At 42.9% G+C, this 23186-nt stretch overlaps 1 protein-coding gene and 1 long non-coding RNA gene across 2 annotated transcripts in view; one reads left to right on the top strand and one right to left on the bottom strand.

Annotated features, from left to right (window-relative positions):
• The window catches only part of tenm1 (teneurin transmembrane protein 1), a 215412-nt gene that overhangs the window by 167847 nt on the left and 24379 nt on the right, over positions 1-23186 (bottom strand). The gene's annotated exons all lie outside the window — the stretch shown is intronic.
• Positions 1625-6685, top strand: LOC119493867. The gene is made up of 3 exons (XR_005208042.1): positions 1625-1635; positions 4291-4294; positions 6281-6685. It is a non-coding gene; the product is annotated as an uncharacterized LOC119493867 (long non-coding RNA).

The following is a 23186-nucleotide window of genomic DNA, read 5'->3' as shown; positions in this document are numbered from 1 at the left end:
CCAGAGGTGTGTGGGGAGGGGGGCGAGGAGGGGATTAGATAGGGGAGAGAAAGAGAAAAAAGGAAGGGATGCAAATACAGGTAAGGGATGGAGAAGGGGGGAAGTTAAAGAGGATTCAGAGGCGAAGAATCAAAGAGGAAAAGCTGACGAAAGATGGGCGTGATGTGGCATAGGTGAGGGCCTGTGATATGGAAATGACCACAGGGAGATGAAGAAATGCACGGCTGGATGAAAGCCAGAGGTCATGTGGTAGACGTATGAAAATGGGAAGACGTTGATGCAGGGAAATGAGAGGCGAGGTGACCGATGGAAGGTGGATGGGAGTAGGTGCGGGAATGCGAGCCACAGGTCAGGTAGAGGCTGGAGAGAGCAACGGAGAATGAAAGAGAGATGCCAACCTGAAGTGGCATTTTCGGTGGGCCAGCAACATAAATGTCAGATGCTTCCTACCTCTATACCCTCGCAACCTTTTCTTCTTTTAATTCCCCTCACCTCCCTCTCAACCTCCCCCTGCTCCTTCCACTCCACCTCCTGCTGCCCTTCTCAATCTGCCCACCTCTCCCTTGCCTCTCTCCGTCTCCCAAGAGTAGTGCCAGTGGTAATTTTTGCTTTCAGAGACGAGGGAAGGTCCATGGAACACATGGAGATGCAGGCTGCTCAGTTACCATGGTATCGCCGGCCAACAGGAATGGCGCCAAGACCGGGACGCATGTGTGCGTTCGTGTGCGCACGGGTGTGTGTGGGCGTGGGCGTGAGCGCGCACTCTTGAGTGCATCTACACGTCTGGGTAATGGGTGTTTAGCAGGCCTGCCAGACTTGTCCCAGCCCCTGCTCTCCCAGACTACCAGGTTCTCCTGACCCTCTGCGGCAGCCCAAGGACACACTCCTGTCTCTCTAATTAAAACACAACCCCGACGCGCACGGCGCGCACTCGCACGCCGCACACACCCTGCAGGTCTGCGGCTTAAAATAACCTTAAAAGGAACAAGCAGAGCCATCATCCCCCTGCACTCAACACCTCTTCAAAATCCACTCGGTGTTTTCTCGCCAGGCAGCTCCGAGGCAGACTCAATCTGCAGGAAGATTCGCAACAACAACACACAGCATTTTCAGATGCGTTTATTAGAGTAGTCATTAAAGGAGCTGCATTTATTATTGCATGGCCTCCATGCAACAATAGCACCGCTTCACCGTCGCTCTGCAGGACGATTTGCAACCATCAGAAAACCACAAAGAGGTTTCTGGAAAACTGTCAGTGCGGCTGTGGTCTAAGAAAGAGGCAGTTATTTCAGAAGCTAAGTGTCCAATGCATAAAATATTACTGCACATACATGATGAGTCCCTTCTATTTCAGACTGTCAGATGGTTAGTATCTTGCCATGCTTTAAGAATTGGCAGTTTCTAACCATGCTAACCACAATTTAAGCCTTCTATGTCTGTTTGCAAATGCATCATTATGCATAGCCCGCATATCTGAGGCTATTCTCTTTTTGTTGGCAGCATACAACATTAACATTAATGTTGTATATTCTCATAAACCGATGCTAAGGCACAATTTTTTATATTTTAAGAACAATCATGACTCTTAGCCGTGCGTGCATTATGTGTATTTGCTTCAAGTGAGGAAACCAAGATGTGTGGACATCACGCGTGACAAGCGGCATCGAGACAGCCTCTTCACTTCATCTCCAACAGACAATTTAGCATGTTTACTTCCTCGTTAAGCGCATGAGAGACCCTGATGAAGGAATCCCAGGGAGGCGATGGCGTCCTGTCACTGTGGGTTACCACTGCGGCATGATTTAATGGAACTGTCTGTCAGAAGGCCGAACAACAGCCTGTCAACCAACAAGCAGGGGTAGCATACACACATAAGCGCTCACAAGCACACGAACAGTCAGAAAACACAATGGAGATGGAATGTCAAAAACTCTCTCTCTCTTTCTTTTTCTCTCTCTCTCTCTCTCTCTCTCTCTCTCTCTCTTGCTTTCTCTCCCTCGTGGACACACACAAAAACACTGGCACAAAAAAATCAAAAAGCACATATGTCCAAAAAGGTTCTGGCAAGAGCTAAGACAGGCGGATATGAACACAGAAAGCGCTCCGAGCACATTCGGAGAAATCAACGGTTCGAGAAAAAACACACATCACCGGCAGCCCCCCTACCAAGCGAGGAGACGAGTGCCAAGGAATACGCTCGCTGCATCAAGCGGCACAGGTGTTATCAGAGCGGTTTTGCAGGAGATCCCGCCAAACAAAAGTACTACTGTCGTCTCCACAGAAGTAGCAGCGTGGAAATCAACCCAACACAAATGTAATGAAGGGTTCACAAAGTATTTAGCAGATTAGGCGGAAAACTCCATGCATGATGGGGGCCCAAATCCAAAGCTCATTACATGTGGCACTGCATTAGGGGCTCACACAAGCCAGTATACAGCCCTATCCCCGTAGCTCGAGGCTGATTTCTATCCCCTGCTACCCGGTGAATGAGGTAGAGAGCAATCACGTCGGCCAGGCACTGGGCATCTGCAACAAAACCTATTCTCTATTGTACATTTCCACCGTCATCCCAAACTGGCAGGACAGAAAGCTCTGATTAGCATCAAAGCCTTTGATTGCCCCACTCAACAATCAGTGCTGCTCTCCTGTATGATGCACGTTTGTGTGTGTTTGTGCGTGAGATTGGCGGCAGAGAGAGAGAGGAGAAATCATCCAAAATCATACAAGGCGTATGAAAAATAATGACGGCATATGCAAGAACATATGTGCCTTTGCTTGTGCGAGCCCGCGCATGCACTTTAATGTCTCTGGATGAACCTAAATGGTTTTCTAATACGCCGGCCTCTGAAGCCCACCCTTTTGATGTTGCACACTGCAGCACCATCCTCCGGTCCGGACAATTCACTCTATCTGGCCCTGAAAATAGGCTGCTTCTTTAACTCTCTGTGGCTAAATATGATTAGCTGCAGAGGACATTGTAGCTCTCTCCGCAGCTAATACATTTAGTATGGATTGTCTGAGGGGTAAGGATACAGCTAGCAGTGAGATCGATATTCTAAGTCAGAGTCTGTCTGGAGAAGAGGAACCATGCTGGGAGATGGTTAACTGTTCTAAGGCAGCAAATGCTGTCTGGAAGTACCGAGTGCCAGGAATCCCACGATATTGAACACTTCTTCAAGGTAATGCTTAATGCTCAAGCTGGGCGGTGGGTTATGTCGAGCGTCTGCATCCGGCGAGGAGCTTGTTGGAGATTTGTTGTGGATATGTTTAAGGACGGGAGATTATATGAATCAAATCTGGATGATTCCTTATAGACTGTAGCGCACCACTTAAGACCAGAGCCCCATAGGGCCTTGCCTCCATAGGGCGGATGTCAAAGTGGTGCTCTAAATAGAGAATAGGGTGTCCTTTGAGATAGAGGGGGAAAAGGACCCAGATTTAAGTGGCTTCATTTGCATGCCGAATCCCTCACTTAAGCCCATTTGAATCACGCACACACACACAAACGCACATGCGCGGCACCCTCCGCACAAAAGTCCCAGGCACACAAACACACACACTTAGCGCAGACACATTCTTCCCCCCTTTTTTCCTCGAGCCAGAGGACATTAGCACTGCATCTATTTCTGGAGGCCCATTAAGGCCGTAAAACATTTAAGATCCACACAGAGTGATTCCGACTGTCAGAATGACCCGTTCTCTCCCCATTTCTCCTGCTTGTGTAAAAAAAGCTGACACGAAGCTTGTGACAGAAACATGTATTCGGTGCCGTTCCGGATTCGGCTGAGTGGGCTGGCACGGCGGCTTGGATGGTAGGGGGGGGGGGTGGGGAAGTGGGGTTGAGAAGAGTTAGGTGGAGGGGGGTGGGTGGAGGGGGTGTGCAGTCGTTCGCCCGCCAAATGGGTCCATTTTGCTGAAATGTGAAGCCTGCACTTTCCTGACACGCTATAATAAATCTATCAATTGTGCGTGTGGGTGTGTGTTATGTGTGTGTGCGCCATGCATGAAGAGGAAATTGGTGGCATCTAAACAGGAAATATCCCCTTCCTCTCCCCTCTATGGATGTGACAGTCACAGTAACAGCTCGGCTCACCATAACACAGGGTGGCATATGCCTTATAATGGAAATGCATTGTACCAGGGAGGGACAAACAAGGGCTCACATGTATGCACACACACACACATAGAAGCTAATGTGGGATGGGTAGACAACCTTGTCTGCCTCCCATCTCAAATCTATACATAAATATATAATTTGCTGTCCAGTGAGAACTAAATCCATGAAAGCAGCAATGTTAGGCTACTTTAATGTGAAATGACAGGCTTCTAGGCAGCTCTCAGAAGCCTAACAAGCCTGAATAGTCTCTATTTCCAGAGGGGGAGTGCAGAATGCTAGCAGAATGTTAGCTTTACTATATATATAGTTCATTATTGCGCACAAGCCTTGAACACCCCCTCAGCCTGTGTTTCATCCACCTCCCATCCGGTCGCGCATAAAGAACGTGTGGGGAAAAAAAAACGTTTGCTTTGGCAGTTGCTTTGTGTCCTTTGCTGAGCAAATACTTGTTGCTTTTTAATGTATTTGTACATTAATAGTTCCATTACATGTCTGTACTGTGACCTTGGGGCTTTGAAAGGCAACATTCTTTGTCATAAATGTTGGCTGAATCCTTTCAGCTCCTACGTAAAAGTAAATTACTCCAACAAAGAAGAAAATAAAACATCTTCAGTTGTTTTTCTGCCAACATTTACTCAATGTTTCACCTTTCATAAAGTTCATTAAATGAGTTTTGCTGGTGACGGATTGCCTTTAATGAGGAAGTCATGCATTGTATCACGTAAAGCTGTGATGATGGTTCAATCATTTGACAGATAAAGAAAGGCTTTTACCGTCTCAGTGTATTAATATTTAATATTATAAATTATAGTAGAAATATGCGCTGTCTGTTAATTAGAAGAAGTGTTACTCTGAGCAGAATAACTCGTTAATAAGGTTTCCGGTGTTAAGATACATCCACTAATGAAAACTCAAATTAATAATTGAGGTTATAAGGAAAATATATGTTTGCTGCACAACATATAGTGGAGATAGATAGTAGCACTTTAATGACTTTACATGAACACTTATTGTAATATTCAAACTATTAGCCGATTAGACTGTATCAGTTGCTGTAAGCCCCATAGATGTGGGTCAATAGGGGCCTACTACACACACTAGTAGGTTTTATCATCTATTCACATGGTAGACCACCAAAAGAAGGTATAAAAGAACACAACAGCAACCTCTAATATCAAAACAAAACACAGGGATTTCACCCAGGAGACCGGAGTTTGCATCTCGTGTGAAACCAACAATGTGAAGTCTTTGTGTTCGTAGTTCTTTTTCCCTAAACTCAACCAAGTGTTATTTTTGTTGAATAAACCTAAAGAAGATGTTGTTTTGTTGCCTAAACCTAAAGAAGTGTAGTTGTAGTTCTGTTGCCTAAACATAATTTTTTTTTTAGTTTTATTGCCTAAACCTAAAGAAGCCTTTTTGTTTGTGTTCAAAAGTTGACGTTTCATTCAGTTTTACAACACGTTAGAACTTGTTGCTTTTAAGTTTTACTTTCACTTTTACAACGTAGTAGGCGTAGTAGGCCCCTAATGACCCACATCTATGGTGCTTATAGCTGATAACACCTATTTAATTGCCTGATAACATTAGAATCAGGTGCAGCTATAGAAAACTCAGAATGCAATATTTACAAAGACTTCTTGCTCTTGTTTTCACCTATAGATGTTGGTTTGAATTGATGGGAATGCTGTGTGGAGCTTGCAAATACTGAGCTTTTTAAACAGTGGGCAATTTGTATAATTTGAGCTGATCTATGGAACATCAATATAACCACATTACAACAGCGATAACTCTTGTGGTTGAGCTGCAGCTGTATCGCCATGTTCCCGACATGCTCCATTGGTGAACACTTCAGAGTGGGACATCGGCCGGACAGTTAAACTACAGAGGCCTAAAATTAAGTTTTGGGATTTATAGCAGCATTACGAATAATCCAGACAATGAAGCGTTTTGTTAATGCTTCATTTGGCTGAACTTTAGATGCCCTTTGTGTCACAATCTCCATTCTGTCTGCACTTTTATTCACTATAATTAATATCTCAAGAATAAAGCATTCTTTACCAAGTGACGCCATGATCTATTATATATGAGTTATTTCCCCAAGTAAACTTTTTTACTTTCTATTTATAAGGTATTTTCTGCTATGGACAAAGTGTTATCTCCAAGGTTTGGCCTACGCTTTGGCCAACATTGATCTTGGTTTCTCCTCATATCTTTCCTCTATGACTTCTCTTCACTCTCGGAAAAAAAGAATTGGAGCACAAAAGCTTTTCCCTGGGGCACTACCCTATACAGTAACAACACAGCACTATTACTTGTAAGTCACTTTTTGTACCTTCAAGTCTACAATTGTGTACCCAAGTGACTGAAATGAACTTTTCAACAAAAACATGTCACAAAATTGAGAAAACAGTGCAAGACCCTTTTTCCCCTTCACCCCAGCTCCCACTGTCGATCTGGGGAGGTTGTAAACCAGCTATGTGCTTCTCATTGATATACAGGCTTCTTTTAATCAGGACAGCGAGAATACCATCCCCTCCAGACACCAACCCCACAACACAGGTGGCCCGATAGCCAGTAGGAGTTACTGATAAGAACACTGACTAACAACAAACACTTTATAGTTAGATGGTTTGTTCAGCCAAGCCAGAACTCCTGCAGCGATCTCTATGGGCAACTGCTTGATCCTTTTGTGCCAAACCCAGTGTGGCACCTTAACCGACAGACTATTCATTTCTGTAGGTGACGTAATTAAAATTACGATTTGATTTGATTTTTACTATTGAGTCATGCATAAATAATATGCCCAGCCCAAACAGGCTAACAAGACACTATTATTTAGGAAATAAAAAAGAGACAGAGACCAGAGTAGCAACATAAATTACAAATAAGGTAGCCAACTTATAAGCAATAAAATTAAATAGCTATTCCACTCTGTCATCGTCAATACACCAAATATTCATTTAAAATAGATATTCTTAACTCATCATAATATAGACAATACCAAAGAAAATGTGATTCATTTTCAACTTCTCCTAATTTGCAATTAATTACTATTATTATTAATTCACACAACCTGATGTCCTCCTGGAGGTGTTTAAATCTGACAACTTCAAGGGCCAGAGGAAGAATACATCAGACCGGTACATACGGGTACTTCGCAAAAAGTCAAGGCCACGCCTTTGCAATTTGACATGTGTTTGGATTGTAATTTTGACTAGTTCGTATGCATTCATCTCTCGTTAAACAAACTAATAATTATTTTCCGCCCTTGCCTGAACCTGAGCGTTTGTGATACATTCATAAATTATGGTTCATCGCTGCCATGTCCCTTTAGTCTTCCCCCGTCCGACACATTGGCTGGATATTGTTTATCCAGACATCTATACATATTTGATTGAATCACATTAGGCTAAGTGTTGTCTGTATATACACCAACATGTTAATAGCCAACTGTTTGATCTATAGGCTGAGATTTAGTTGGAGACGACAGTCTAATGCTGCTATAATGTTAATGTATGACTGTATTACTGCAGCAGCTTCACACTCAAGCTAACGTTAGCCATGCTAGTCACTGTCACCAGCATCATTTAGCCATTTACCATACTGACAATGAATATTCACGTATCGTATGTGCCTCAAGTCTCAGTGTGAAAGCCTCGGTTAACCTGCTACCACTATATCTTTTTTAGGACAGGGGAACAAATCGGAGATCATCGTTTTGGATTTATTGTTGGTGCAACCAACTACTGAGCAACTCTTCAGTATAGCGTTATTACTATCACCGGTTTGTTCAAAGTAGGAGTTTGGAGACATGTTTCAACTTCTTCTCTTTACGCTGTTGCCGTCTACGAGGGACATGGGATTATCCCCCCCAAAAAAGGGGCGTGGTCACGAGAGCCTTCTCTGGATGACGTATTGCCGGCCTGATGTATTCCTGTTCTCAACTATATGCAACTAAAGACCTTTGACTCCTCGATAAATTTGCTAGAACAGATTCGGTACCATAATTGCGTTTGATTTTAATATATGTTTGTAATTTTGGTATTAACAACATATCTTTCAACAACTTTTCTTCAAATCTAGCAAGTATCTCTCTACTAATTGTGTTCATGCTGCATGTTAGACATACATTACATGTTCAAAGGTGGCTGGTAATCCATAGCACACTGTCGAATTAAGATATCTGATCTGTATACACTCTTCAAGGTATGCGGTTTGCAGCCAACAGACACCAGCAATATTCCATCAGACTGCTAAACTGCTATACAGTATAAAATAGTACCGGAGGCAATAGTTAGATCTCTACCATATCTGTTGCATGCCGGAAGATTGCTGCTGTATCTTAAATTTAGGCTGAATTGGGAGTACATTTTCACCTTAAACTACATCAGAAAAGTCTTTATGTTGGATCAAAAAGTATCAAGTCTCATGAGATCCCATAATGGTACACCTGTAAAAAATGTTCTTTTCAACCACCTTTTACCATCTGAGTGTGTCCGGTGTTTTCATGTATCGACTGTGAAACACGAATTTCCTCTCAGAAGATAATAAAGTATCTGTCCACTTTACTGAGGTGCAGGGTTGTACCGCCTTTGTCAATAATATTCGTGTAGATGTGTTTTCTCAGCGCGCCTGCTGCAGCACCGGGGACTAGTCAATATCCCACATTTGTACCTCTGACCTGTGGGCAAACCTGCCTCACTCTTCCTTTCAACTTCCGATGGACATTGATTTTCTCCCACTCATATATAAATGTGTCAGTTGAGGAGATGTGAACAAACAGGGATGTATTTTAAGTAAGGATCAGAGGCTTTCAGTAGATAGGAAAATAAAGAGGGATACTGCAGCTAACTCGCAAACAGCCTTGCAGCATCCTAAAGCAAGCCAAGAGGAAGAATCTGTTGCCGATGTTATTGTTCTCCCTGATCACAAAGTACAGTGTGTAAGTGTGAAGAGTGTTACACCATGGATGTATGATATGTGAGGTGCTATTCTAGGGTGAAAACGTGTGTGTGTGTATTAGTGAGAGAAGGCGGTATCTAGGTCTTTGTGATGAATCTGTTTCAGTGGCAAGCAAGGTGCTAGCGAGCAACATGCCGTCTGTTAATTCACATTCGCCGCGGGTGGTTAGAGTCTGTGGCTGAGGGTACCGGGAGGTGTTGAGAAATGGAGGGACAGAGGAAAGAGAGGCTTGACAAATGAATAAAAGCTCTGTGCAGGGATGAAACCTGATGTCAACCATCGGCAAAACTAAAATTTAAAGTACAACTATAACTGTAACTCCCTGGCCGGTTCCCTTGTGGCTGCACACAGTAAATAATTGCACTCAAAAATATACGCCTCAAAATTGCTGGGTACACCACGGCGTGAAAAGAATCTGCTTTATAAAAGAAATATTCCGGCTCAACGTGCTGTCGTAAAATTAGCTGGAGCAGCAATCTCAGCCGGAGTGGTTTTGATCTCTGAGCCATCATGTCATGTCATTAAAGTATTAACCGATGATTGCAGCAACACCAACCAGCCGTGTTTATTTCAGAAGCAATTATAACCCGTGTTGCATCCACGCGATCATAACCTTCGTCTGTGATAAACCTTCCCACACAGAGTTGCCTCTCATGGCCGCACATCGGTCATAAGAACATTAATCTATACATTTCTCTCCCTCTCTCTCTCTCCTTGTTTTTCCTCCCTGCCTCTGGCCAAACATTACCAGCGATCGTGCATCACCCTGCATTCATTCCACTAATGTAGCGCAGATATACAGTACATTTGATGCATCGCGCTACTCACCCACTGGCCCCCCTCGCTCCATATTTACCTCCCTCTGCCTGAGATATCAGGGGAAATCCATTCAGCTAAGACGGTGCAAATGTAAATAGCTCTTGCATAAGCCCTGCCCACTCAAGATCACACCACAGGAAAAAAAAGAAATATCATTGCCCTGAGCTACGAGGACCGGAGGATGCAGTTAGTCCAAACCGAGAAGATGAATATTTAGTTGCTACTTTGTGTTGTATAGGTTGAAATACAGCACCAAAAGCTGGTTTATTGTTGTTGCAACCCCTCTGTTTCCTGTATTGTAAAGCGGAGAGAAAAGATACTGCTACATCACCCACATCACATAAATCAGGCATGAAAGCATAATGGTGAGGATTTGACTGAGGGCAACCGGGGGCAAGGAGAGACATATGAGATATTACTCTCATTCATTCTTCCTCCCTATGTTTCCTCCGCTCCGTCTGTGAGCTGACCTGTCTCTGGTGCTGACCCCAAAAGACTGGAAAGAGGAACCGCCTCCACCTATTGCCAGCCACATACCCCATTATCTCTCTCTCGCTCTGCAGCTACGCGGGGCCACGGCTCATGCTTCCCCGAGGTGATCATCTCTCAACACATCTCACAGGCTAGACTCATATTTCTGCTCGTTTTCCAAATCGTACAGGGATCTTCCCCCGCTCAGGCAGGGCTGCAGTCGTTCCCTTTATTCCACCGCAGATAGAAAAAAACAATAGACAAATGTACCTTGAATGTAACACCGGTCCCTCCAGGGAGGGATGGGGACCTTAAGAGTTGGTGGAGCATATCCACTCGGCCTAAAAACGACACATCTGTAGTTCCTTGAACAGATTATAATAACACCCAGAGGTTCCAGATGGGCAAAAGGGGAATCGGCTTACAGTGTCAGTGTCTTGCTCTCCTTCATGCTTCATCGTGTATGCTGCTTATTATTTTTACTCAAAATTAACTAATTAAATCAAACAACTGACCATTCACTTAACCCCTGCCACGGACCGCAATTGCCCAATCATAGTTTAGCAACCGTAACTAGGCACGTGGAGCTGTAGTAAGATTAATAATCAGTATAGGTCATGCCTTTTTTTTTTAGCATTTCAGATACCAAAAACACAAGAGCAAAAGTGTAAGGAATGGACAGTTTGTCTGCTCTAAACGTAACGTAAGCTTCAATGTTAGCATGTCTGGCTAGCTTGCTACCTACAAAAATAACCTAATCAAGCATTACTACCAAGGCCAAGGAGCCTTTCATGAGCTAACTTCATTTGTAGGGTTGCAGGTTATGGTAGAAAAAGGATGATACGTAACTGGATGATACCTTAGGCTAACACTAGAGGCTCAGTTGGGATCTTTATTTAGGGAGGTTTACAAGCAACAACATCAAAACTTGTTAATCAAGATATCATAATGTTCCCAAAACCCATTGGTTAGTCCCAGTGGGCAACTCCAGGGTCTGAAAAGTGAAACCAATGCTGAAGTGCCTTAAACTTGCATTCTTTCTAACAGCCAGCAGGGGGCGACTCCTCTGGTTGCAAAAAGAAGTCTGTTTTTATAGGAGTCTTTGAGAAAATGACACTTGATTTATTACCTCAGTAAACATTGTAAACATGAGTTTATGGTCTCAATCGCTAGTTTCTTTTTTTTTTTTCAAAGTTATTTTTTTGGAGGCATTTTCCATTTTTATTGACAGGACAGTGGATAGAGTCTTGAAAGGGGGGAGAGAGAGAGTGGATGCGGAAAGGGCCACAGGCCGGATTCGAACCCGGGCCGCCGCGGTCAGGACCAAGCCTTAATACATGGCCCGCTCTACCAACTGAGCTAACCCAGGCGCCCTCTCAATCGCTAGTTTCAAGTCTTCTTCAATACAGCATGATGTTCATTTAGTAAATGATGGTCCCATTTAGAGTCAAATAGACCATAAAGCAGGGGATGCTTTAGGGCGTGGCTACCTTATAATTGACAGGTCACTACCACGGCGTTGTCCTGTCTGGGTGTTGTCTGTGTTTTCGTCTTACAACATTTAACCCTTTCACAGTGTGTTTTCAGTTCATGAAAGTTAATTATAACGTTTTTGGTCGCCTAAAAATGTATTATTCTGTGTTCGGTTGTACTTAGCTCTCATGTCACTTCCAGTTGTAAAAAAACAAGCTGGCGACGGCCAAAAACCAAGATGGTGACAGCCCAAAAAAACAAACTCGAGGCTTCAAAACGGCCACAAACCAATGGGTGATGTCACTACTACGTCCACTTCTTATACTGTATACAGTCAATAGTTAGTCGTTATTCTAGCCTTTTCTTTTTTAACATTAAAAGTAATACGTACTGTTTGAAAATATGAACAACTAAGCATAAATCTAACCTCTGTCTTACTGGTCAAAGTGAGGCAGCTAAGCAGGATTATGTTAGAAAGAAACAAGACATTCTTACATATATCTATCTCGATTCCACTATCTCTACACTGGAGTGGTGCTCCTTTATTTCCATGTCTTCTACATTGATTATCCACTGGTGAGGATGCTACAACTCTTTATTTGGGACATGTAGCTTTAGCTCCAGTCATTTATCACAGTATCATGTGGCCATCGAGTGTAGCCTATTGCACTGCTCTCATACGACGGTTACAGCTGATAACGCCGTCCCGACCGACGGTGTCACTGCTTAAGTGTAGCGTCCGCGATTCGGTCCCCCCCCACCCAGGTAAACACTGTTAGCTCTGTCAGCACTTTTGCCATTGTTTTGCAATGTTAGCGCCGTTAGCTGCCAGCCGCCGGCTCAGCAGTCGACATTTTGAGAGCCAAGCGGAGGCAATAGCTATGCTCTCAATTTCGCGTTTAGCACCTTCAAGGGTTATGGTTTCAAAACAGCTAGAAACATAAAAAAGGCACAATCTTAAATCTGCCACCGTTATTATTATAAACTATTATGTATTATGTTTGCATGAATGAAAAGCTTGATTGGCATACTATGGGGTTTTTCCTCCGGGAGCAGAAGTGCAGCATTACTTCAACAAGCACACATTAAAAGAGGGCTATTACAAAGACTACGGTGCATAAACACAGGCCCCCCCTTGAGTAATATTAAGATCATGCAGATATACCTCGCAACCACTTCCACCACCTCCTCATTTACTTGAAGTTGATTATGCTCTTTTGTTTCCTGCTTTCTTTTTCTTAATGATTGCTTGCAATTTCTTTATTACTACGCTACTTGCAATCACAATGATTCACGTTGAGTTAACCTGCTGTTTGCACTTATTCCATAGAGTCAGCTTAAAATATTAAGTTTAATGTAAAGGTTTGCCAGAACGTGCTCTTACTACATCTTGCTCTACCTAGTCTCTTCAGCATTATGTGTGTGTGTGTGTGTGTGTGTGTGTGTGTGTGTATAGTATTGGCCACAGCGTGCGCTGAATATTATCCACCTTGGCCAGACTCACTGCACCGGCTGGTGTTGATCTGATTCAGCTAGTACACACACATTGGAAAAAAACATCTGTTTGGAACAAAACTCACTCACACACAGACATGAATAAAAAGTGCACGCTCATTTGGATGCGCATGGACACACAAATACGCTGTGCACATCCACTCACACACACACACACACACACACACACACACACGCACACACACCGCATATGCACACACATAAACACTATCTGGATATGGCGCGGAGCATCTGTTTGCACATTCAGTTTTTTGTGAAACACTGGCAAGAGCCCTGCATTGGCCATGAGAAGCTTTTCTACTGCAGCGGGGTGACCGGGTGACCGAGCAGCCGTCCAATTGTCTGCTTGCCTCACCCACACACACACACATGCACGCACGCTTTCAACCGCAGACACGGCTATGCAAATTCAGTGCACCAGCCCTCCTCCCCCTGACACCACCACTCTCTTTTCCCAAGTCACCCATAAAATACTCATGCTTTTAGCGGCATTCGGAAGCATTTTAAGAAGCTATTTATTTAACAGCATGATTATGTATCTGGCGTTAGGGTGATCTATCTACCAAAGTGATTGGGTGCGCTATTAACGCCCTCTCCTCTGGCACAGGTGGCAGCTGTTCAGAGGACATGCAGAAAAAAAAAGAGGAAAAAGACTACTATTTGTGATATTTTCCATATGTACGCATTGCAATCCTCGCCACAGTGTGACAGCATATAAATGAATCTTTAGCGCAAGGAGGAAGTGGTCAATCAAACAAGCTATGATGAGCACCAGCGGGCACATACATATCAGCATCCAGCATCCTGTTTAAAAAAAATAATAAAACGCTATAAATAAACGCAGCCTGCTTGAACGTCGAGGGCCTTGGGATGAGTCCATGTATTGTAAATATGAAGGTGATGTCTTATGCCAATCTGTCATGTCTCATCTTAACAAATGTATCTCTTCAGGGAGCGCCAGGTTTAGCATTTAGCATGTACATACATCACATCAATGTCACTTGACAAAAGCAGCCGATTTATATTGCCGACAGCTTGGTTGGGGCCAAGGTGTGTGAATCTGTGGCGTGCGTGGGTTTGCACGGGCGTGTGCAGAGAGAGAGAAAGAGAGACAGTGACAGAAAATAAACAGAAACAGAGAAAGAGAGAGGACTCTAAGGCAGAGAGAGAGTAAAGCCAAGGCCTGAAGGAGTTTTTCGTTATTTACATATGCAGATTCTGGTCACCCCAGATCCCTACCCTCATCAAGAGAAACCAATTAAAACTCTCTTCATTTAATGTTTACCTTAATTAACCGTAACAATTAATGGCTTTCCAAAGTCCTGTTGTGGCTTTTTCAATTAAAAGCTGCGAGTGACAAAGGTTGCAATCCAATCCTATAAATCATACAGACAATGCTCGACTGAGTAGAAGAAGTCCATCCCAGGGCAAAGTGAATGAGTGAAATAGGCTCATATATCACCAACCCATACCTCTCTTAAAAAGTTTTGTTTTGTTTTGTTGACAGTGTGTACCAGGGTCTGAAATTAACACCCGCCAAGCGTCAAGTGCGGGTATATTTTCAGAAGGCTATCCGCCACACTGGATGGGATACATTTGTAACAAAATAGTCATGTAATATAAAACTATGCTCGGTCACACTGAGAGTCTGTACCACATTTCGGTGTAATTTCGGGCGCGCTACCTCTGTCCCCTGCTCTCTTTGTCTGAGTTTGACAAACACGCACCATGTGCTTAACGTTAGCGGGTGTGCGAAGGTATAATTTCAGTAGAGATGTGAGGGGGGAACGGGTGCACGTTTTATTTGTTTACTAGAAAGTTCTAGTGTTTTTTTGGGTGACGACGAGACAAGATGGGTTCCTGCTAGCCAGTGTATTGCAAACTCGATGGCCCGTAACGTTAACGAGTGTCCGGTCGAGAGAGAGGAAGAGAGAGGGGAGCGATCGTGTGACTGGCACTGATATGAAGTTAGCAGTAACGTTGTAGCTGTGAACGTAGCAGTGCAGTGCATGTACAGTTTAGGCTGTCGGTGAATAAATGCTACAGCTTCTCAAGACCCAAGCCAAGTTCCTGTGTCTTCCTTGGTACCTGCTGATTAAAGTGAAGGCGGTTAGCCCCAAAGCTAACGACAACAACAGCCCAGGTTCACTTAACCTTTAGTGATATGCCACCCCTCCGAGTTTTGCTCAGCTTTTTTTTCTTTTCTTTTTTTACACAAATACTGTCATATACCATATAGTGGGCCATAACCAGTGACATGTCATGAAGGTATGAAAAAATAGATACCGCCCAAGCCTAGTTTTCAGACTTGAATTGATAAACCGTCAATATATTTAGATTATTTTGCTCTGGGCTCTTCTCTAAGTTTGTATTCAACATATTACCTTATTATTTCAATGAAATGTACTGAAACAAATAGGGATGCACCGATACCGATATTGGATCGGATACGGGCCGATACTGACTCAAATAGCTGGATCAGGTATCGGTGACAATTGGGTCAATCTATTCAATTCAACTTTATATTTATATACTATATACATTATGTACTGTAATTTTAATTCCTGTTTAAGTTTTGACCAATTTGTTGCTGCATTAAAAATGTTTACACCTGAATTGTAATTTCTGTTAATTTTGAAGATTTTTTACCAAGTTGCTGGTGTACGATTTATTATTTTAATAATAAATTACAATTCAGTAAATGTATATCTATGTATTTATTTGTCACATTTGGTTTTACAAAGTTAGTAAAGTAATGTTTAAGTCAGGCCTGCTGTTGCCTTACACATAAAAGAATGATCCAAGTCACTTCCACACAGTGACGCACACAGCTGATTAATTAAACACTGGTATCGGATCGATACTCGGTATCAGCCGATACTCAAAGCCCAGGTATCGCTATCGGTATCGGAACTGAAAAAGTTGGATCGGTGCATCCCCAGAAACAATTGTAAATGTGACACAAAAAGGCAATTTATTACATTGGCTGGTAAAACACATGCTTGGCAGGTGTATTTTTTCATCTACCAGTCCCCTCGGCCGGTGAGTCAAAAAGTTAATTCCGGACACTGGTTTGCACTGTGCAGAAGTCTGTACACGACTGAACACTTGTCTGTGTGTTCATGTAAGTGTACACACACACATGGGCATGTGTTTGCGCAGGTGTCCCAGCCTCCCCAACCAGCAGCGCTCGTACTGGTCAGCAGATTGTTGGGTGAGACCCAGTGGACCATTAGCCGTCCGTGGCTGCCAGGGCCAAGAGCTGATAATGACAGGTGGTGTACGCACCCTGGAGGTCTGACAGGCTCAGGGCACCGTGCCAAGTAACAACAGCCTTTAACACTGGCACCGACGCTGCCGTGGCAGAAGTACCCCTGGCAGTATCACGACGGCAGCGTCGGAGGAGCAGCTATTACTACAAGCAGTTAAACTAAAATGGCAGCGACTGTTAATGGCGGGGAAACCACTAGGCTGCCATTACGATCACTGACATCCTCTTGGCAAATGCATTCAAATCCCTATGCGGGCTCAGATGACAATTCTGATTATCAGAATAACAATGAACCTGTGGGTTTTGCGTATTCAGGCGAGCTTTCTTTCCTCAGCAGAAGCTCTACTCTGCGACAGGTCCCATTCATCCACACAGATGGTATTGTGCGGGATAGAAAAGGTCCAGATTTGCTTACTTCTCTTTTCCTTTCTCCGTCATTGTTCAATTAGGCTTTCTAGGTTCCTGTTCATGGAAGCTGGCATCTTTTCTCTAAGCCTGAACTGAGGCACCTCAGGTAAACTAAGAAATTTCTGTTTTGAAAAAAAATGTAATGTCCTCCTCCCCTCCATGGCAACCGTTCCCTTGTCAATCCAGCTGTGTTGTGGCTGCATTTTTTTTTTTTAATCACCCCACACCCAAAATAATATACTCCACTGACCCCTCACACACAGAGAACACAAAACAGCAGGAGCATGTGTGGGCATCTGAGTGTGTGTCCATACAGTACAAGCACCTTTGTGTCCTCCGCCCCCTCTCAGCCGCTCTCCCCCAGTGCAGAACACTCTGATTTGCGCTAATCTCTCGGTACACTCTCAGGGCTATTGTTCCTTTCTGCTGTGAGCTTATTCATGTGCCACTCACCATGCTCTCCTCTCATTCTAATACTCCAACAGCGCTGGGAGCTAAAAACAGTTTTAAGCCAGCTTATTCGACTGTTTATTAAAAAAAAAAAAAAAAAAAAAAATGTGCTCGCCTCTCACCTCCTCTGCTGCGTAGGTGATCATGGAGTTGTGCGGGTATGTGGCCGCTTATTAAAATGGCAAGTAGCGGTTGGACTCTGTGATGTTTCCATCACACAGTTTATGTATACAGACAAGCCTGTAGGCTGCCGGTGGACAACGTGAGATGAAAGCCACGGTTGATGTTCTGATTTGATGACTGTTGCCATGGCAGCGAGATGAGGATGGAGGTGGGGCGTAAGCATTCACAGAGAGAGACAGAACAGAAAATTATCTATCTCACTCTTTCTCTCTGTCTGTCTCTCTCTCACACACACACACATGAACACACATGCCTAACCCCCCCCCCATCAACCAGTACTACAGTCCAGTAGGTCTTCCTGTGGATCAGTGAGCTGTAAAGGTCCATCATTAGGACAACAGGGTGGGGTCCAACATTCTGACAGCTTGTCATGAGCAGACGCCTGCATGGCTAACTCTGTGATGAGACTGCTATTAAAGAGAAGGAAACCAAACGATTGCGCTGTTGCTACAATAAGGCACCTGGTGGATTCATGGTAGCTCTTCGGCCTCTCCTGAATGGCTGAACGGCCGGTTCAATAAAAGCGGTTTCTGGCTCCAGCGGACGTGTTTATAGCGTTTCCTCTGGCCAAACGCGGCACCGGGGTTAAGTTGATCATCTCTCACTCTGGTAAAATAGCCAGGGGAGTCCGTGTACCACTAGATCAACTCTACAACTTAAAGACCCTAAACGTTACAGCTCGGATGATCGATATGGCACTGAGCAATGTTCTTTACGAGCTAATAGACAAATCCATTCCTGCAAAACCCCTTGGGCCTTGGGAAGGCAAGAGGGAAGTTAGAGTATGCGGCTGTTTGCCTGCATGGTGTTGCCACTTAGACCTCTGCTCGCACGCACACACAAACACGCCAGGGACGTTGGAGGAGACACTAGGATGCAGCCTGTGTGTATGTCCATATGTGTGGTTGTATCTGTAGATGTCTTTATCTCTGAGGGTATTGCAGTCTCCTGATTCCACTGAGGTTATCACGGAGCTGCCAAAAGAAGATTTGTGTCTTCCAACATCAGAAGGAAAAAAAAACACATAAAACCCATTTTATTCACATTGCTTAAATTCTCTTATTTAAGGGAGTTCACATGAAACATTTGTAATTCCCTCAATATCTAATTAAAAGTCCAGATTGCCCAATAAATGTCAGAATTGCATCATAAAGTAGAGAAATCCCGAAAATCCCGATTCCCATCTGAAATCTAATTCTGCATAACACCTGTTGCTATTTCACCAGATTCCATCAGTTCATCTAAATGGTATTCCAAACGCAGCTATAGCACGTAACAAATGGCTGCTAGCTAAAATTAAAATCAGTATAAAAAGCTAAAACCTCGCCAGGATGTTTCTGACGATGGCACTCTAATATCCTGTGCAAAGTCTGTAGTTGCCAGCGAGCCTTTCTGTCTTCCTGTCTTCTGTGTGCCCTCCTTTTGTCTTTCTCTGTGCCGTATGCTTGCTCATTAAACCCGTAAGGTCAGTTTTTCACTCCACTCTCCCACCCTTTTGTCTTGACGCCCTCGCTAACCTTCTGCAACACTTACTTGAACACAGCTTGGCCAAACTTGACTGCAAAACTTTTGGCACATCATTATAAAAATAATGGAGCATGTTTATAAAAGATACGAGGGCCCTCTTTGACATTGTGCGGTCCCCGAGGCCCCCGAACTACTCAGTTTATAGCCGGCATGTAACATTTATGTTTAAGGTAACATTCATGCTTGTCTTATTTCAAGGCAAGGACAACAGCTACAGTGTGAAAAAAATATTCTAAATGACTTTATTTGAAGGTCTAATGGCAGCAATCTATTTTGGGGCAATATGCCTCATTTAGTGTTGGTAAGTATAGACCTGGCAGGCTTCTACTGAGTTCACACTCTCATTTCAGGCGGAGAACATTCTTTTTTTTTTGTAGGGCTGTCAAAGTTAACGCGATAATAACACATTAAGGCAAAATCGTTTTAACGCCACAAATTTTTAAAATGCATTAATGCAATTGATCTTTCGGAGGTTGTAGCGGACTCAGTTTTAAAGCTGTGAAGAAGAGTGAAGAGTGAAGAGTGAAGAAGATACTGGCATCATATGAAGCTAGAAAACCTAAGGAATCCAATGGTACTAACCATGACATACTAGTTTGTCATGGAGGAGGTTAGATAACGCTCCAAACTTAGGCTAAATTTTGTCGAGGAAAAACTGTTATGGCCATTTTCAAAGGGGTCTCTTGACCTCTGACCTCAAGATATGTGAATGAAAATGGGTTCAATGGGTACCCACGAGTCTCCCCTTTACAGACATGCCCACTTTATGATAATCACATGCAGTTTTGGGGCAAGTCATAGTCAAGTTAGCACACTGACACACTGACAGCTGTTGTTGCCTGTTGGGTTTGAGTTTGCCATGTTATGATATGAGCATATTTTTTATGCTAAATGCAGTACCTGTGAGGGTTTCTGGACAATATTTGTCATTGTTTTGTGTTGTTAATTGATTTCCCGTAATACATATACAGTGTACATATAGAGTATTTGCATAAAGTAAGCGTATTTGCCCACTCCCGTGTTAATAAGAGTATTAAATACTTGACAAATCTCCATTTAAGGTACATTTAGAACAGATAAAATATGTGATTAATTTGCAATTAATCACGATTAATCATGGACAATCATGTGATTAATTGTGATTAAATGTTTTAATCGATTGACAGCCCCTGTTTTTTCCTTATCCTTCATTCATTGGACAAACATATTATGAGAAATGGAAATTAGTGAGGAAAGATGTGGGGATAAAAATCCTCTGGCCCCTTTCTCTAGCACTTATAGTATATTTTGAATGAGCAAGAAATGTGCAATTATCTTCTCATGTATATTTTCAATTTCACTCTTTATATTGTCATAAAAAAGTAAATCAGTATATCAGAATTTCCCAGAGCCTTTTATGATGCTTTCAAATGACTTGTTTTGTCCAATCAACAGTCCAAACGCCAAATGTTTTCAATGTAAAAAGATATGAAAGAGTGAAAAGCAGAAAACATTAAGATTTGAGAGACAAAAACAAGCAAGCTATTGGCAGGTTTGCCCTCCGTCCTGGACAAATCCACTGTTGAAAAATGCATGTTTTACACATGAACAAAGGAATTAATATTTGGATGAATTTTTGCTTGAGAAATGAGCATGCTCAAATTGAATTCAAGAGGCGCAAGCTGGCAAGTGTAAATAAATTCATGTCTGAAGACAATTAACAAGCAAGGGACTTGCATTTCTGTTCAAATTACTTTGTCTCCATTGAGTGTTAGATCACATCGTAGGGTTTTAATATTCATTTAGCAGCATCCGGCTTTGAAATATTCAAATTAGCCTGCTGAATGGAGAATAAAGATAATAGCAAATAAAAACAGAATACTAATGCACATTTTTATTTGTTTATATCTGTTATGTTATATTTTAAAGCTGTTTTATGTCATCATGTCCTGTTGTGTTTGTTTGTTTGTATCTAGCAATAACACAGTGTCACAGCCGCCTAGTCAGATCAATAGATGTGGGCTAACATGTCTTGATGCAGTGGGATTACATCCATACAGAATTGTGTTTTTCAGCACTACTACTTTCAAAAGGCTTGATTGCTAACTCGGGAACTATAAATGTTTGAGGCAATTTGAAAACCCATTTTCTTCTAACCATTATCAGCAGTGTATGGCGGAAATGGAACACTCAGACCTTTCTAGTGTATTCATTTAGCACCGTGATCAGACAGTTATAACGGAGTTGTCAAGTTTTAAAAAAAATAATGGACGTCCTGCGGCCAATCAGAGTCAAGTGCTTACTCAGGCCGTGGTAATTACACAGATATTTGCATTTTACCACAGAAAGTTATCTACCATAATGAGTGATGGAGCCTTTCATTGGACTGCTGTTTGCAGTTGCCTTAGAACCCGTTCAGCTCGGAGGACGATGTATGAAAAATGCAGTCGTGTAAAACCGGGAGGCTGTCTGCTACATGCCAATGTGTCAATCCCAAAAGTGGAGAGAGAAAAAAGATAAGCTAAAAAGATAGACAAAAGCCTAGAGTAAATCAGCAAATTATTTAACTAATGAAAAAGTGGCCAATTAATTAGCATCTCATTATAGGACCGTGTTGTAACCCAGATAATAAAGCTAATGTAGTTTTTAAAATGATTCCACTCTGCACCAAATCTATCTGCTCTCTCCATCAGCCCTCCTCTTCTCTCTCTCTCAGCAATTATTTCAGCACTCAATTTTGCAATTCAATCAATGTCATTACAAATAATATTTAATTGATTATAGGAATAGTTTGACATTTTGAAAATGACTCTTATTTGCTTTCTTTGGGAGAGCTAATCAATAGGCTACCACTGTCACGTCTGTACGTTGAATAGCCTATGAAGTGAGAGCCAGACGATAATTTGCGTAGCTTAAAGACTGGAAGCAGGGGGAAACAGCTAGCCTGGCTCTCTTGTTCTTGTGACTTCTTTAAGTCTTGTTGTCACAGAGTGGTTGCCAGACAACCAGCAAGGATGCTACACTACGGTGGCCAGACGTTCCAGTTTGTCCGGGATCGTCCCGGTTTCAAGCTGGGTGTCCCGAGTCCCTACAAATATCTGTAAAACACTCAAATGTTTTCAACAGTCACTACCATCTTGTGCCGGTTTTCACCACAATTAAAATAATGATGAATAATCTTATACTTACATAGACGTTTATCATGTTGTGTCCCACTCATTAATTGATTTGTGCACATGAGATAAGTATATAGAGAGCCAGCACAGCGCACCCTGCTGCTGTCTCTAACTAGAGTGATGTTGCACGCTGTCAAGCCACAATTACGCACAGACACGGCAGATCCGCTGGTTACATTTTGTTGCAACCAGCATCAGACTGTTGAACCACAGAACCCCCCGTGCTTTTGCGCACATCAAACGTGTCGTTTTGATTAATTTACTCTACACAGTTCCTTCTGCGCATCAACAGGCATGTAGCTGAAAAATTGTAAATCAATCAAAACTTTTCTCTCTGCTTATAACTCCCTCAGGACCGTGCGTTCCTGTCCGTCTTTCACCCGATGTCTCCATCCTGGCCAAAATGTCGTCTGAGCTCAACATTTTTAATTAAAATAGCCTGTGGCGAGCAACATGATATGCTAGAGATTGGTGGTTCAAAACTAAAGTTGAAAAATAATTTCTGTAGTCCACAATAAGTTTCCTCTGAGGTAAACTCTCTACAGGACTCCCAAACTGTCAGTGCGCCATGAAAGGGATAGCCCTGTGATTAAAGGGGGTGAAAGTAGTGAATGTGATAAGTCATGATTGTCACAGCCTCTAATGCACCCCCTTATAATAATGCCTTTTTTCTGATCCCACCCCGTGCTCAAATGCGCCACAGGTGCACCAAGTTAGCCATCTTGATGAAAACACCTATGGTGCATGCATATTAGTGCATGCACGTGCGCGCATGAATGTGCATGTGCATGAACGTGCAGTGCACTTAAAGTGGCAGTAGGCAGTATATTTTTGG

Source organism: Sebastes umbrosus, chromosome 9 (assembly GCF_015220745.1).
Source record: "Sebastes umbrosus isolate fSebUmb1 chromosome 9, fSebUmb1.pri, whole genome shotgun sequence".
NCBI lineage: Eukaryota > Metazoa > Chordata > Actinopteri > Perciformes > Sebastidae > Sebastes > Sebastes umbrosus.
The sequence above is the reverse complement of the archived record's forward strand: the minus strand, read 5'-3'. Positions and strand labels throughout refer to the sequence as shown.